The sequence below is a fragment of the Arvicola amphibius genome, chromosome 10, assembly GCF_903992535.2.
Source record: "Arvicola amphibius chromosome 10, mArvAmp1.2, whole genome shotgun sequence".
In the NCBI taxonomy this organism is placed as follows: domain Eukaryota; kingdom Metazoa; phylum Chordata; class Mammalia; order Rodentia; family Cricetidae; genus Arvicola; species Arvicola amphibius.
In genome coordinates, this window is record NC_052056.1 from 47,602,443 (window position 1) to 47,617,538 (window position 15,096).

Sequence of the window (15,096 nt, forward strand, 5' to 3'; positions counted from 1 at the left end):
TCCATACCACCCACTCAGTAAAGCTCCTCATTCATAGTTACTTGAAAAACAGAAGCAATCGTAGATTCTAAAGCATGCATTTTCAATCCAATCTAAAGCTGGGCAGATGAGCCGTTAGAACATGGTTATTACTATTACTGCATGTGCATAAGGTGGTGAGCTCAAGTGCTGGCGAGGGGACCAACTTGTGGCCCTTATCTCTCCTTTTTTTTTTTTTTTTTTTGTGAACTCCAAGGATTAAACTCAGGTTCCTAGGCTTGCATGGCAATTACCTTTATCCAATGGCCCAGATATAAAACATTTTATGGGATAAATATTTATTATAATAAATGAAATGTCTGAACCTGCCATTGGTTATATCTAAATTAGATCAAATTGAAATTTTCACATGCTGAATGGTTCTCCTACATCCCAGTACTCTAAATACTGCAAAGGCACTGGAGGTTGAAGTTCAATATGCAACAGTGGAGTCATAGGAAGTTCTCAGTTTGAGAGAACTTAGAGTTCTCCCCCACCATTCCCTAATGCAATTCTTACCACAGTTCTGAGAGGTTGACAGGGAAGGTCTCCACGTTATGGATGGGGACAGCTGATACGCTACATAGTTTATTTTCCTTAGTTCTTAAAGTTACGGGTAAAGCAGGGTATTGACCTGTCCCATTGACTCTGAAAACAACGGGGGATCCTCTAATTCCAAGGCAAGCCATATATTATAGTAAGTATAGCACCAGTGAATGCAAGAAAAGAGGAGCAACAGACAAACTTTTTGAAATTTAAACTTCTACAAAAGACAACTTGGGGAGAAGGACTTGATCTTGTTTCTCTGAGCAAATAGGACTTAGAAAATAATAATGATGAGAACCTGGTCTGGTCACTTACTGGGGATTTCTTTTGTCTCCTGTGTGTGCATGGGTGTGTGGGTGCACACATATTCATCTGTTATACAGATGGTTAGCATGGATAAGAGTTTCATATACTCCAAAGAGCATAGATATGTCTTCAAATATAAAGCATACAAAATGTCAGGCTAAAAAGAACTCTCATAGAAGACACAACAAATCACTGCTGTTTGCATTCTTATTTCGTTAAGTCAGACTGTTCCTAGCCAGTACACATGCTTCACTGTAGTGAGATGCAAAAAATCTGAGTCTGCTACTGCAGTCACAATGCTGGCAGGTAAAATAGGCAATGGGGGCTGGGAGGAGGGTGAGCATGTACCCGTCTCCTTGGAATGCAGAGTGGCAGTACATGGGAAATGCCACACAAATTTCCTCCTGTTCTGGTGAACTTTGACAGAACAATTATGGGCAGAGCATGAGCAGCTGTGAACATGTCCCTCAACCTCACTTACTAACCTTTAGAGTCTAACTTCCAAATTTAAATGGCACCATCAAGTCTTCTAGGCTCCAAATTCAGAAGTTCAAAAATTAGCAGACTAATTTTGGGTGGCAATATTTGGTTGTTGAGGGGACTGGTTAATCAACCCTCTTTAAAGCTGTTCTGTATTTGGCTAACTTTTTTTTTTAATAGCAGACAGGTGATACCAGAATAAGCTATTACGAAGCTTACGTGACCCATGTCTGGGGCCAACAACTATCAAACATAGCAGTATGCCTAAGAAATTTCATAGCTGACAGAAAGGCACAGACGATAGTGAATTAGCTGGCTGCATGAGAATACTCACACCCTAAAATAGCCTTTCATAACAATACTAAGATTTGTTGAAAGGTAGACAGTGGGTTCCTCGTGGGAGGATGCAAAGAAGAGGACAAGAGGCTTCCAGATCCCTTTCTCTGGCACAAACGATGCCATCCCCCTTCCCTCCCTCTGGGTCCACAATGCGCTTTTGTGAAGTGGACTCTATGACCTGCTTCCCAGCAGGATTCTAGCAACTCTCTTCTGTGTTAAGATATTTAAAGCCTTCTAAAGGAGGGGTGCTCCGCAATCTGGCCCCTAACATTGAAGTCTAATGAAATGTTCACTACCCAAGAAAACTATACCGTCTATCTACCGGAAACCAACCCCCAAGGAATCCTGTAATTGGAGTTACACTGACTTAGTGGTGGCATCCTGAGCAATGAAGTTGGCCATCGTCCTTGCTATAAAGGCAGTAAACTATACCCAGAGCAGCACAGTGGTGGAGCAGAGAAGAACAGGAGAACTCAGGGTGCTTTGGAGCTGTAACCGCTAAAGGCACTAATCCTAAACAAACAAGTAGGATGGAATTTGAGTATTCTTGCTCCTAGAACTACTGATAATGGGAAGTGGGTTGGGTGGGTATAACTACTACAGCAGAACCTTCATGGCTTATCTGAAAGCCTGACAAACAACAAAAAGAAGCAAAGGAGACCAAGGCCAGTGTGGCATGAATAAAGTATCTTTGGTATTTCACTATAAATCTGGGAATGTTCTCATTTCCTCCGTGGTTTAGGCTGGAAATGTATACTGTTTATTCTGATGCTGATACCACTCTTTCTTAATATGTAACAAGTATATAGTGTTTTATTTTTTTAATTCCTGTGACATGCTCTGACCATCCAGGATACATAGTAAAGTGACATCCTCAAGATGTGCCCATGATTCTTTTGCCTTTAGGTTTCCTTCTGTGACCATTGTCAGTCTCAGTGATAGACAGTTGGCAGAGGGAGATGAGAGGACTCCGGGCAGACATGAGCAGGCATAACGGCATCACGGTGTAGCTGTTTACCCTGGCAGAGAGGCTACTGTATTATTCAACTTAGAGTATCTCTTTAGGCTTGTTGACCAGGTGAGGTGGGGAGGAGGAATAGAGGACATGCAAACTGAGCCAATATGTCATAATGAAGTAGCATTACAAAAAATAGTTTTCAAATTTTTCTTCTGGCTTTTAAGAGTCAGAGTTATTTTATGGGGATTTCCAGTAGGCTTGCTGGTTTCTTTGTTGAGGTAGATAAGACAGGGTAGAAAAGTAAAGAATGCAGAAGAGTATCTAGCTAAAGCTGTGTGGAGGCAGACTGGCTTGAAATCAGTTTAAGAAGTGAATGCTGAGTTTGACACGTTCGGAAAAAGAAGGGCAAAGCTAACAGGACTCCATCCCATTTTGACAGGGATTTTAGGACTCAGTAAGTGGGAAACAGGCTGAAGTAACAAGGACAAAGTAGGAGACGTTGCAGACACAGCTAGTCATGAGGGGACAGAGGGCATACAGCCCTGTGAAGAAGCCCTTGGAGCCTAATGGCCAGGAAGGACACTTAGCACTAACACTGGTTCACAAGCACCCAGAGGCTTGAAGGTTCTCATTGCTTTTGTTGTTTGGAGAGAGGCAAGTCCACCTCTTTCCTTGGCCTCTGTACACAGGTATTGTAATCGTACTGAAATGTTAGGGATATCTAAATCCCAGCTTAATAATTAGTGAACTGGATTTGGAGCTCCTTTTCCCACCTGTTTAAATTACAAACGAGCACTGCCTGAGAGCCAAGCAGAATGGCTGCCAGCAGCGGGGCCCTTTCTCTGCAGTCATCACAGGCAGATGCCGTGATTTCAAATGAACACGCCATTGTAGGCCAATGTTAGTAGTTAAACACCAGAGTTACAGAGAAGCAAAGCTACAGGCAAATTCACAAACACAGCTGGTGACTAAGAAACCCTTAATGAAGTTAAGAAATCCACTCATAGCTCAGAGCCATTCTTCAAGGTTCCAACACATTCAGACTGAAACTGTTTAGATGCCTCAGTTTCTCTCTCAAGTCTAAGAATAAGCATTCGTTAGAACACCTGTTACAACAAGAAGAAAATCACACATAATGTTCTCGTGGGTGGATGTAGGGTCTCTCAGGGTTGCTCGAGTGATGTTTGTGAGGGTTCGGGTCTTGGCAGCGCATCTGGTTGTAAAGGGGGTACATCTGCTGAGTTCCATCCTCTTGTACTGTGTTCTCATCTTCATAATCAAATCTGCTATTTAGTCCATTCTAAAAATTCAAACATTGCTTACATTAGCAGAGAAAGTGTTTACATTCTTCTAGCACACTGGCAAAAACAAGCAAAAGTTGAACTCTTTAAGGTCCATGTCCCTGATTCACTATCCCACAAGGAGCTGGACGGCAAGGCAAAGTTCAACAGCTCATCATTTTCCAGGCATTTGGTATCCACCATATTCGAATAAGAGGCGTAACTACAAAGCTCCAACTAAGGGGGCTGTGAGCAATTTTAGGTTTTGAAATTTGAAAATTGGTACCGATCAGGGTTGGCTAGAAAAGGGCATGGCTGTGACCTTCAGGAGCATTTCAAAAAGGGTCTCAGCTTGGAAGGAATATATGAGATAGTCAGAGAATTAAACAAAACAAAAATAAACATCAAGATTCAGCATTGGGGGATTAGGGAACAGACACAGCAAAGTGAACTGCCATTTGACCATATGCTTGATCAAAGGGGGACTTAAAAATGCTACCCCAAACAGCTTCTCCTCTCCACCTTCCTCTGACTGACCTAGAGCCACAGCTGACACTTAGTCTGGAATGAACTCCCTCTGATGCTCTCTGATATTTCTGAAATGGCCCCTTCTGCCTGGGCATTCCAATCACCTGCAGACGACTGAAATGCTTCTGGGATTACTTAGAAGTGTTCTTTAGATTACTTGCAAGAGTAAGAAAGTTCAAGGACTTTTTCAAGTCATGTACAGACATGTAAACAGGGAGAAATGGATAAAATTAACTCTCGTGGATATCTGACCAAACTTTCACATGCACTTGGGTGGGCACAACATGAGCTTTACTTACAGAGGACTGAAGACAACCAGCTCCCTTCTCTTTGAACTGAGTCTGCAACGGCAAGTGTTCAGCCTGGAAGACATTAAAGGATACACACTATAAAGTACCAACACATCAACCGATCAATACCTAGGAGACTCCCGTGTTAAAAGAGCTATCATGTCTTGTTAAATGTCTACCAATGAAGCCAAATATTCTCAGGAGGATGAAAAAACACTCAGCAACATATTCTCTTTTTTCCTTCCTCCCACCCCCGGCTCCTGGCTTCTTCAGAGAAAAATAAACAGAACATCTGATGCACAAGAGCTGGGGCAAACTGACTGTATGACTTCAGAGTTTTGGATGTGTGGTCTTGTCTTTCCCCAGTTGAACAGTTTGGTATTTCGAATCAGGTAAGAAAGAGTGGGCTGAACTGGCAATGATAAGCCTTTATCTGTGGCCACCCATGTGGCCACTCTTTTCTCCCTGAATCCTACCTCATGGGTCATAAAGGGAGCCATCATTTTGAACATAACCTCAGCTGCAAAGGCTCTTCCATGGCTCCCTCTTCCTGCTACATTAGGCCCCCATTCAAATGTCACAGCCTCTGTAAAGCCCTGTAACATGCTCAGGTGGAGGCAGCCACCAGAGCATAGAATAGCAGAACCGTTTTCTCATCAGTCTCCTATCTGGGACTGAGAGTGCTGGAAGGAATCTTGTAAGCTTTCTCTTATCTAACCCTTATAAGTAATTCTATAAAGATGGTCCCCATTTGGAATTGAAGTTGTTGGGGTCAAGGAGATCACCACACTTGTGTTAAAGATACTATAAAGCCAACGACTGACTTCATGACCACGGGAGTTTAAATGTTACAGACTAAAGTCAAATTATCTTCCTCGACTTTCAGTCACATTGGAAGCTATTCAGTGCCCACTCCTATTTGACTTAACATCCTGGTAGCTATAAAACCTGTAAAATGTATTCATAGTTTCCCCTAACCCAAGGGTTAAGGACTGTCATCAAATAGTATCTGAAACCACATACATAGGGCACCCACCCAAGCATCTGGCAAATACTTTGATTTACAACTTTCTTCTGTAACCAATAAAATCTCATGTTACTGCTTCCACATTGGAACACAGGGTTTGAACACAGAACACTATGTTCCCTCATGATCAGGCCATGAGCACTCATATTTGACTCCAGAACCAAGCCTCTCTTATTCCCTTAGAAGCACAAACTGTGTTTTTCAATCAATACTATTTTACATGTGACTAAATCTGGGGCTCAGTGTGGTTAGGTGCCTCATCTCACAGATGGTTAGTGTACTGCTACTCAAGCATAATTTTGTCAGATTCTGTTTTTGAGGCTTATGCCCCCTGCTTTGATCTCTATGCAAATACAAGAGGAGGAAGATGGAATGTCCTGTGTAGCATATCTACCATGTCATTGCTCCTGTTGTGCTTTGGTCTGGAGGGTTTGCCCCTTAAGCTCTGGTAGTTGAAATCCCCTGCATATACAGTGGCCTGACTAAAGTCATTCTTCTCTTCCATGGAGCTTTCTCGCAATAGTCAATCCTTTGACTCCTACTTTCTCCACTGTTCTCTGCATGTCTCCTATGCCTCATGTCATAGTTTGCATTGTCTGATAATCTTGAACATTTGTAATTGTCAACTCCAGTAAATATTGAGGCTGTCCTGTCTACTTTTGTGGCTTGAACATTTGTCCTTCTCTAAATGCATTGTTGAAACCTAATCTGTGATGTGATGGTATCAGAGGTGGGACTTTGGAAGGAACAAAGACATGAGGGTAGGGCTCGCATGAATGCAGTTAGTGCTGTCTTGTAACACACTGAAGAGGCACCAGGGTTCTCTTCTAAACTACGAGGTTACAGTGAGAAGGAGATGAAGACTTTCTCCAAACATTAAATTTGCCTGTGCACTGATCTTGGGACTTCTCAACGCCCAGAATTAAGTGAGTATCTGTTAGTCATGAGCTTCCTAATTCATGGTTTGTTTTTACAGCATCTCAAACAGATCAGACAGTGTCTGTATCCTATGATCCCTGTATCAGAGCCTATCTTCTGTAATAACAAGTCAATAGTTAATTACCTGATTGGAATCTAAACACTCATTGGTTTTTGATCTCCTGTGACAAGTTTATTCATAAAATTATCTGTGATAATCCACATCCCCCTAATGTCATCTGCAATATGATGCTAGGGTGCTTTTCACATGACCAGTTGATATTAACAATACAATATGTACTGTTTAAAACCCCAGGTAGATCAGTTTAAAGGACTTGTGGCCAATCATGTGGAGCCCTTGGAATTCAATACTCTATAGTATTCATATTTGATTTCTTAATTTTACAATGAATGCGTATTTTGTAAGTGGCTTAAGGCAAAGCAGCATGCTTATGGATGAGGAACCCCAGGTCCTGCACATCCTGCCTTCTGGTGGTTGGCTTTAGTTGGCTCTTAGATATCATTCTCCCCTCCCAGTTCCCAGGTCTCACCTACCATCCCATCCAGTAATGCCATAGCCTACCACCCTGGAAGAAGACAGGGTGTTGCAGGGAGGCCAGGGTCAGAAGTATGTGCCCTTCTAGTACCATACAAGTGGGCAGGTTCTCAGAGGCCTTGTCCTAGCAAAGGCAAGTCTCTTAACTCATTCCAGTCTAGTACCCAGCATCACCACCTCAATGTTCACTTTTGCTAGGCCTCACAAATTCTTCCAAAGCAAGGCAACCAGCAATGTTTGGAGCAATGTTTCCTCTTTTATATAAAAGAGCCCAGTTGCGGAAAATGAGGAAAGAAAAAGACGAAGAAAATCTTTATCACAACTCCGGTGACCTTGAAGGAAGACGACCCACCAATAGATCCTGGTTGGCAAGATCTCTGTTGGTTGCGCAAGGCAGAATAGTGTATGCTTCTCTGAGTGTGTGTCAGAGCAGGGTGCTCACACCATGGTAGCCAAGAAGGGAAAAAAAGAGAGAGGGAGGAGTGTACGTCAAAATATGTCATCTCAAAGCTCAGCCCCAGGGACACATTTTCTCCAATCAGCCCTATCCTCTACTTCCTAGCATGTCTCAATAATGTTATCAAGCTATGATCCTACCAGAGAATTGATTAATTGGCCTACTTATCCAATGGTCCCTTACTAGCTGGGTCTACCATCTGGTAACAGAGCGTTGAGCACACGAGCCTTTGTGAGGATACTCCATCCTCACAGCATTACATCACTGACGCTTCTGCTAGGATATCATGTTTCTCCCACCATAAAAGAGAAAGGCAAGTTCAAGGTTCTTAGAATTTTCAAAGACATAACATCTCAAAAGCCTCTGCTCAACAGGATACAGTTGGCCCTTTCTCCTCAAAGACAGGAAGCTTCACCCTTGGTGTCATTTGCTCTTCTGTCCTCCACAGCTGCCTTTCCAGTCCCAGCATTTGCTAAGCTCTCTGTCACAACCCTGGGTAACTTTCCACTGCCACTAATAGCACTCTGGATATAACTAAATATATTAATGCACACTCAATTTTTTTATGAAAGGGGATAGATTATATGAAGAAATTGTGAGTAATGAACACATGACTTAATTATATTGACTCTGCATGAAATCTTGTTGTCTCCAGTTCTGATGGTCCATGGAACAAGAGTTTCAAACACTGGATAACCGTGTTGCACAGGGGTGAAATCCCAGAGAGTAAGCACACACACACACACGCACACGCACACGCACAATCTTTTGATAGTCCTGAATTTTCTGTCAGCTTCAGGAGAAGACAACTCAAGATGATCACAGTGTCTCACTGAACTCACTGGGAAGAGCTCCACTTTTAGGAAAGCTGAAGTATCTAGAATCTGGCGAAGGGATCCGAAAATGAGACACAGCTAGAATAAGCTCAGATACTGACACAGGGGGAGGTCATTTGGCTCAATTCTAGTCTGAGCATACATAAAACAGACAACAAATGAATACCAGAGAAGGAGATATTAGAAGGGAACTATAATTGTAACCACTGCCAGATCCCGATTAAAGTTGAGAGATGCTAAATTTCTAACCAGCCAGAACAGAAAAGGCCCTCTCAACATGATACTGAATTACTTCATTATTGGTTACTACCTCAAGAAAGGAGATTGCCTTTGGCTCACTGTCTTGTGAGTATAAGAGAGGGGCTGCATGTAATGCTCGACTTCTCGCTGGCAGAGTCCTGAGGTAAACCAGGGAATCATATGGCAGGAGACAGGGAATGCACACAGGGGCATGTCTGGTTCCCCCTTCCTATGAAGCCACCTGTAAAGGATTTAGCTATGGGGATCATTTTTAATGGCCTTATCTAACCCTAATCACTTCTCAAAAGCCACCTCTTAACATGATAGTTTCACTAAGTTTCCACCCTCTTAATACAGTAAGGATTAAATTTCAACAAATGAAACCTTAGTAGATATTGAACATATATCCAAAACACTAAAGAGACATGACTTAGTCTTCCTTAGGGGTAAGATTAGGCTTCTAGAACAAAGCCCCAAAACTGAACATAAGCCTCTGGAAGATGAAGTTGAGTTTTAAGTTGCCTCTGACAGAAAATAACCCAATCCATACTAAGGAATAACATTAAAATTAAGTAAACTGATGTTACATTTGCAATGTCCAGTGCCTAATTATTATTTAATGACCATGAAAAAAGTAGAAAAAATAAATCAACAGAAATGAACCTGAAAATGATAGCTACTGTACAGTTTGCTGGCCAACACTTTAATATCTCTATCATAAGCCAGACATGGTAGCACACATCTATAATCCCAGAACCTGAGATGCCAAAGCCAGAACAGTATTAGTTCTATGGTAGCCATACTATACAGTGAAGCTTATCTCAAAAATAAAACAAAATATGGCTATCATAAATATGTTTATGGCTACAAAGGAAATGAAAAAGAATGAAATAATTGTGAAAAAGTCTCCATGAGATTGTTATGTAGGCAAGCCTGTGGGATATTTTCTTAACTAGTGATTGATGTGGGAGGCCCCAGTCCGCTGTGGACAGAGCCCATGGTGGTCCTGGGTGCTATAAGAAAGCAGGTTGAGCGAGCCATGAGGACCAAACCAGTGAGCAGCACTCCTCCATGGCCTCTGCTTCAGCTCCTGCCTCCAAGTTCCTGCCTATGTTCCTGCTCTACCTTCCCTCCGTGGAGTGTGACCTGAGAACAGTGAGCTGAAATATGCCTTTTCTGCCCCAAGTTGCTTTTAGTTACATTGTTTATCACAGCAATAGACACCCTAACTAAAACAGTAAGTTAAAAATGAGTTTACTGAGTGTTTGAGAAATCACAAAAATAGTAAAAATAAAAAGTATAACTAATAATTCAACAGAGAAGTTAATACCAAAAGACTCACTCAGTTAGAGAGAAGGCAGGGAAAGGATGAGGGATAAAGAATAAAGAATGAGAAACGTAAGATGGTGAAGTTAGTGCTATTGTAGGACTAAGAATGGAATACACATAGCAATAAAAGGCAGGAATTTATAGAGTGAGTACACTCATCAAACTGCACATGACTGATATAAAATTCATTCGAGGGACAAAGAGGTTAAAAACAAAAGGAAGCAGTGTATGTGGGCTCATATCTGCAATCTCAGCACTTGAGAAGCTAAGGTAGGATAGCTGCAAATTCAAGGCCAGCCTGGGATACAAAGCAAGACCTTGCTTCAACCCTCTCCTCTCTCACACCCACAAAATAAGAGGGGAGTCATACCAGGGAAACACAAGCCGCTAGAAAAGCATTAGAAGCCTTTAAAAACCGGATGATTATACTAATAGCAGGCCGAGTGATCTCAGGACAAGGAAGCTTACTAGAAATAGAAGAGAACTTCCGTAGATGCTGGCAGGATCAGCATTTCAGGGAATACAGCTCCTCTCAGAAGCTGTAGCTTAGTAAACAAGAATCCGAGCGCTGATGCTACAAGCTGTGAGTCAGAGAGGCGAAGAGTCCTTAAACCAATATGGATTATTGCCATTGCTGTTGGGTGTACATTAGAATTTGATGGTAGACCCTGTTGCTGAAGACACTACATACTTAGGTCACAGGACATGAAAAAATCAAGCTGGAACTGAGCTGGAAGCGTACGTTTCCTGGGCTTGCTTTCATAGTGCTAGAGGATTCCCTCCACAGGAGCGAATTCACACCTGGAACTGTAAACCTGGCTGAGAACCTGGGGCTTGGGAGGTCACCCCCATACAGAGAGCCTTCTCCAACTGTTTTGCAAGTGGACATAGTATCAAACTGCCTTCTAAATACTTTCTATTCTTAGATCAGTACAGCTCTCAGCCTTCATCAGAGTTTTTTGTTCTCTTTTGTTTCTGCAGTGGACAGTGGTTAATGCAAAACTCAAAGCCAGTCAAAGAGCAGAGGACTAGCGACTGTGCGGGAATCAGCGCTAAAGGGGACACGTGTCACCCCTGTCACCAGTCCCATGGCTCAGGGAACATCATGGAAACGGGGGCAGAAAGAATCTAAGAGCCAGAGTCTGGGGAGATTCTGCAAAACTGGAAAGGACATGGCTAATATGCATGAATCTTACTATAGCTTTGGCTACCAGCCCAAGCTTAGGTGCCCCGCATTTCACATGGAAGCGGAGAAGACTCATGAGGCTCCACTCCCAGGAGAGATCGGGTCTCCCTGAGTCCTAGGACCTCCCCAGCCACAGGTCTACAGTACCAGGCAGGTTATGAGTTCCCTCCTGTGGACTGAACCCTCTGGCAGTATAAAGGAAGCTAGTAGAGAGAAAAAGAGTAGCATTCCTGAAGTCCCACCCCCTGTGGGACTATTGACAGGCAACAGTGTCTGGAGGATGGGGTGTCATTTTCTTAGTGGTTTAGTCACTGATAAATTACTTGTGCTTCAGAAAAATACCTCCCACCCATGCTCAGGCAGGCAACCCTATTTAAGCTTAGTGAGTCACACAAACATAAAAGAGTCATGGAAGTGGGAGGGAGGCTTGTTGAGAAGTGTTTTAGCAGAAAAAGGAGTGGGGGTCAAAAGGGGAAGAGGGCAAAAGGACTGAAATTTATTATATGCATGTATGAAACTGTCAGGCAATAATAAAAAAGGAGCCTGGTATAGAGAAGAGACAGCAAAGCAATGCTCAATGCATATGTACCCAAAAGGAGAATTACAAAGTACACGGATAACTGACAGAGCTAAAAGGAGACATAGATACACTTGCATACACAGCTGAGACAAATATTCCTTTCTTATCAACTGAACATCGGTATGTGACTGAAAGACTTGACCAACTCTCCTAACTATCTTTACCTAAGTGACATTTTTAGACAACTACAGTCAACCACATATAATGACGTTTACGTCAGTGTGTTAAACACACCATCTGCTGGGTTTAAAGTCTCAACATGGAGGGATTAAAATTCTATAGTCACGTTTATAGTCATTAATTCTCACTGAATATGTATGCATATATCTCTAGAGAAATAATGGGAGGCTAATAATAAAGTACTTGAAAAATTTCACAATATCTAAACAAACTTCTAGCCTGGTGGTGCATGTCTTTAATCCCAGAATTTGGGAGGCAGAGGAAAGTGAATCTCTGTGAGTTTGAGGCCAGCCTTGTCTACAAAATGAGTTCCAGGACAGCTAGTGCTACACAGAGAAACCCTGTCTTGAAAAGCCAAAAAATAAAAAAACAAAAACCGAAAACATAATTCATTGATTGAAGGAAACAATAAGGGAGACTAGAAAACACTGCAACCTCTCTCTCTCTCCTCTCTCTCTCTCTCTCTCTCTCTCTCTCTCTCTCTCTCTCTCTCTGTCTGTGTGTGTGCATGTGTATGTGTGTTTACACATTTATTTGTTGAGGTGCATATTTGGAGGCTAGAAGACAACCTTGCATATCATCCTTAGAGACACTGTCAACATTCTTTTTTGACGCAGTTGCTAATGGGCCTGAAGTTCATCTATTAGGCCTGTGTGGCAGGCCAGAGAGTCTCAAGGAACCACCTGTCTCCCCGTCCTCAGCACTGGGATTACAAGTGCATGCCACTAGATGTAACATTTTTCTTTAGGAATCTGGGAATCAAACCTAGGTCTTCGCACTTGTAAAACTAATGACTGAGCCAGTTCCCAGCCTCTTACTCTGAATTTAATGTAATAAAACTGTCAGTTTGAGATTTCAAAGAATTGCTAGTACTTTAAGTGTTTATACTAAAACATTTCTACTTTAAATGCTTATACTAGAAAACTCATATTAGAAAAAGAGAAACACCTTAATCATCTATAGTCTTTCTTTAAGGAAGAAAAACAACAAAATATCAAATTAAGCCTAAGGGAAGAAGAAATGAAATAAGAATGGAAAATTAGTAAGAACGAACAAAGAAAATTTATGAAACCATAAACTGCCTCTTTGAAAAATTAGAAAATCCCAGCAAACATAAAGAAATCTGGGAATGAAAACAAATGGCACTACTGCACTCATTCCACATAAATTAATAGGATGAAACGAAACAAACCAGCCATTCTCAACCTGTGAGTGGCGAACCCCAAAGGGGTTGCATATCAGATATCCTGCATATCAGATATTTACATTACGGTTCATAACAGCAGCAAAATTACAATTATGAACTAGCAACAAAATAATTTTATAGTTGGGGTCATAATAATATGAGAAACTGCATTAAAAGGTCATAGCATTAGGAAGGCTGAGAACCACTGTTATAAACAATTTGATGCTAATCAACAACCTAGATGAAGTAGACAAATATCTTCAGGATACAAAATAAATCCCTTGCGTAAGAAACTCCTATCTAGATGGACTCAATAATACCCATCTGAACTCTTGCAGCAAATGGGGATAAAGAAGACACATTGAACCCTCTTGTGAAATTGGCATCGGGTGGGTTCCACAGCCATCAAAAGAAAATTAGCTAATGAACTTTATCCACAGTTATTTTCAAACCTTAAACTCCCAGACTTTAAACAAAAGCACTCCTCAACAATTGAGTAAATTTAAAAGCTTGTGAATCAGTAAGCTATATAGTCATTCAATATGAATGAATCTTAAAAATATCTTGTTGATCAAGAGTATCGAATATAAAAGGGCACAGACTCTTTTCATGTGCGGGTCTTGACAAAAGACGTCCCTAATGTACTGCAAGAGAAATCACACCAGCATTTGCTGGAGGGAGAAGGTGCATGTGTGAGAGGTGGTGGTGATGATGGACACTATGTGAGAAATGGTTCAGGTCATTGAAACGGTCTTTGCTGGGGGAGGGGTTACAGAATGCATGCATCTGGCAATGTTATGCAGCATTGTTATATACGTTGTGCTCAGTGAAGTTGACTTTTTAAAAGCTGTATCTCTCTTTCATCACAGTTACCCCACTTCGGAAGAACTCAAGTAAAGAGATGAAGCAGACTGGGAAGTTATTCTGGCATCTGCCACAATAAAGCAAATTCTCTTGTTATAACCTTGTCTCTGACACAGAAAATCTTCTGTTAGTGTATCTCAATGTGTATTTGTATTTTAATGACTGAGTTACTAATCTTTGCAGATGCTTTCTCTATGCTAAGAGAGAAATACGTAAAAACCGGCTATACATAATTCATAACATACAGACTCTTCCAAAATATATGATATTCTCCTGCCTTAAGCTCTCCTCTGAAAGAAAACAAAACTTAGCTGGGTGTGGTGAAGTACATCTGTAATCTCAGCTATTTGAGAAGGAACGTGAGGCAGGAGAATGACTTGAATTGAGGAATCAAGTTTAGCCTGTACGTCACAGGGAGGCCCTGCCTCAAACCCAACAAAATCCCCAAATAAAACGCTAGGAAAAGGTTCTTGTTCATTACTTTTAGTTTTTACTTGAGAAGCACTAATCATTCCGCAGGAGCAGTATCCGTAAGGATGGGGTTCTGATTAAGTGGCATTGACATTAATCAGGTACCTGTTCAACAAGGTAAGTAATCGCTATACTCAAATATATATAATATACCCAAATGGAAACTTACAGACCATCTCTTCATATTCCAATAGGCCCTCAGTATTTTAGATCTTTGGTGTCTGCAGGCAATCATGCTCACTGTAGACCGCCATCCCACATTATACATGTTAACTGCGTAAAGTTTGTGTGGGCTGGACAAATAATTGAGAATTCTTTGCATAAAGCCCTTCCTTCTTTCCAAATGTCTGTGGTTAAGGTTTACCCCTATGTACTTTCTGGAGGTCTCTTCCTTAGTTTTGTAGGAGCCTGACAGAGGCTCTCTCAAGCCTGACACAGAGCAGTGCACAATAAATCCTTGCAGAGCTGCTTTTGAGACACGGAATCTCTTCTGTGTCCCACTCCTAGTAAGGGATCCCCTC

General features: G+C 41.7%; 1 long non-coding RNA gene across 1 annotated transcript in view; it reads right to left on the reverse strand.

Annotated features, from left to right (window-relative positions):
• Positions 1 to 221: 221 nt before the first annotated feature.
• The window catches only part of LOC119824619, a 108,838-nt gene continuing 93,963 nt past the window's right edge, over positions 222 to 15,096 (reverse strand). Inside the window, exons 8-9 of the long non-coding RNA XR_005287122.1 lie at positions 4,755 to 4,817; positions 222 to 3,947 (exon numbers count right to left, since the gene is read on the reverse strand). This is a non-coding gene — a long non-coding RNA (uncharacterized LOC119824619). The remainder of the gene's footprint in view (positions 3,948 to 4,754; positions 4,818 to 15,096) is intronic.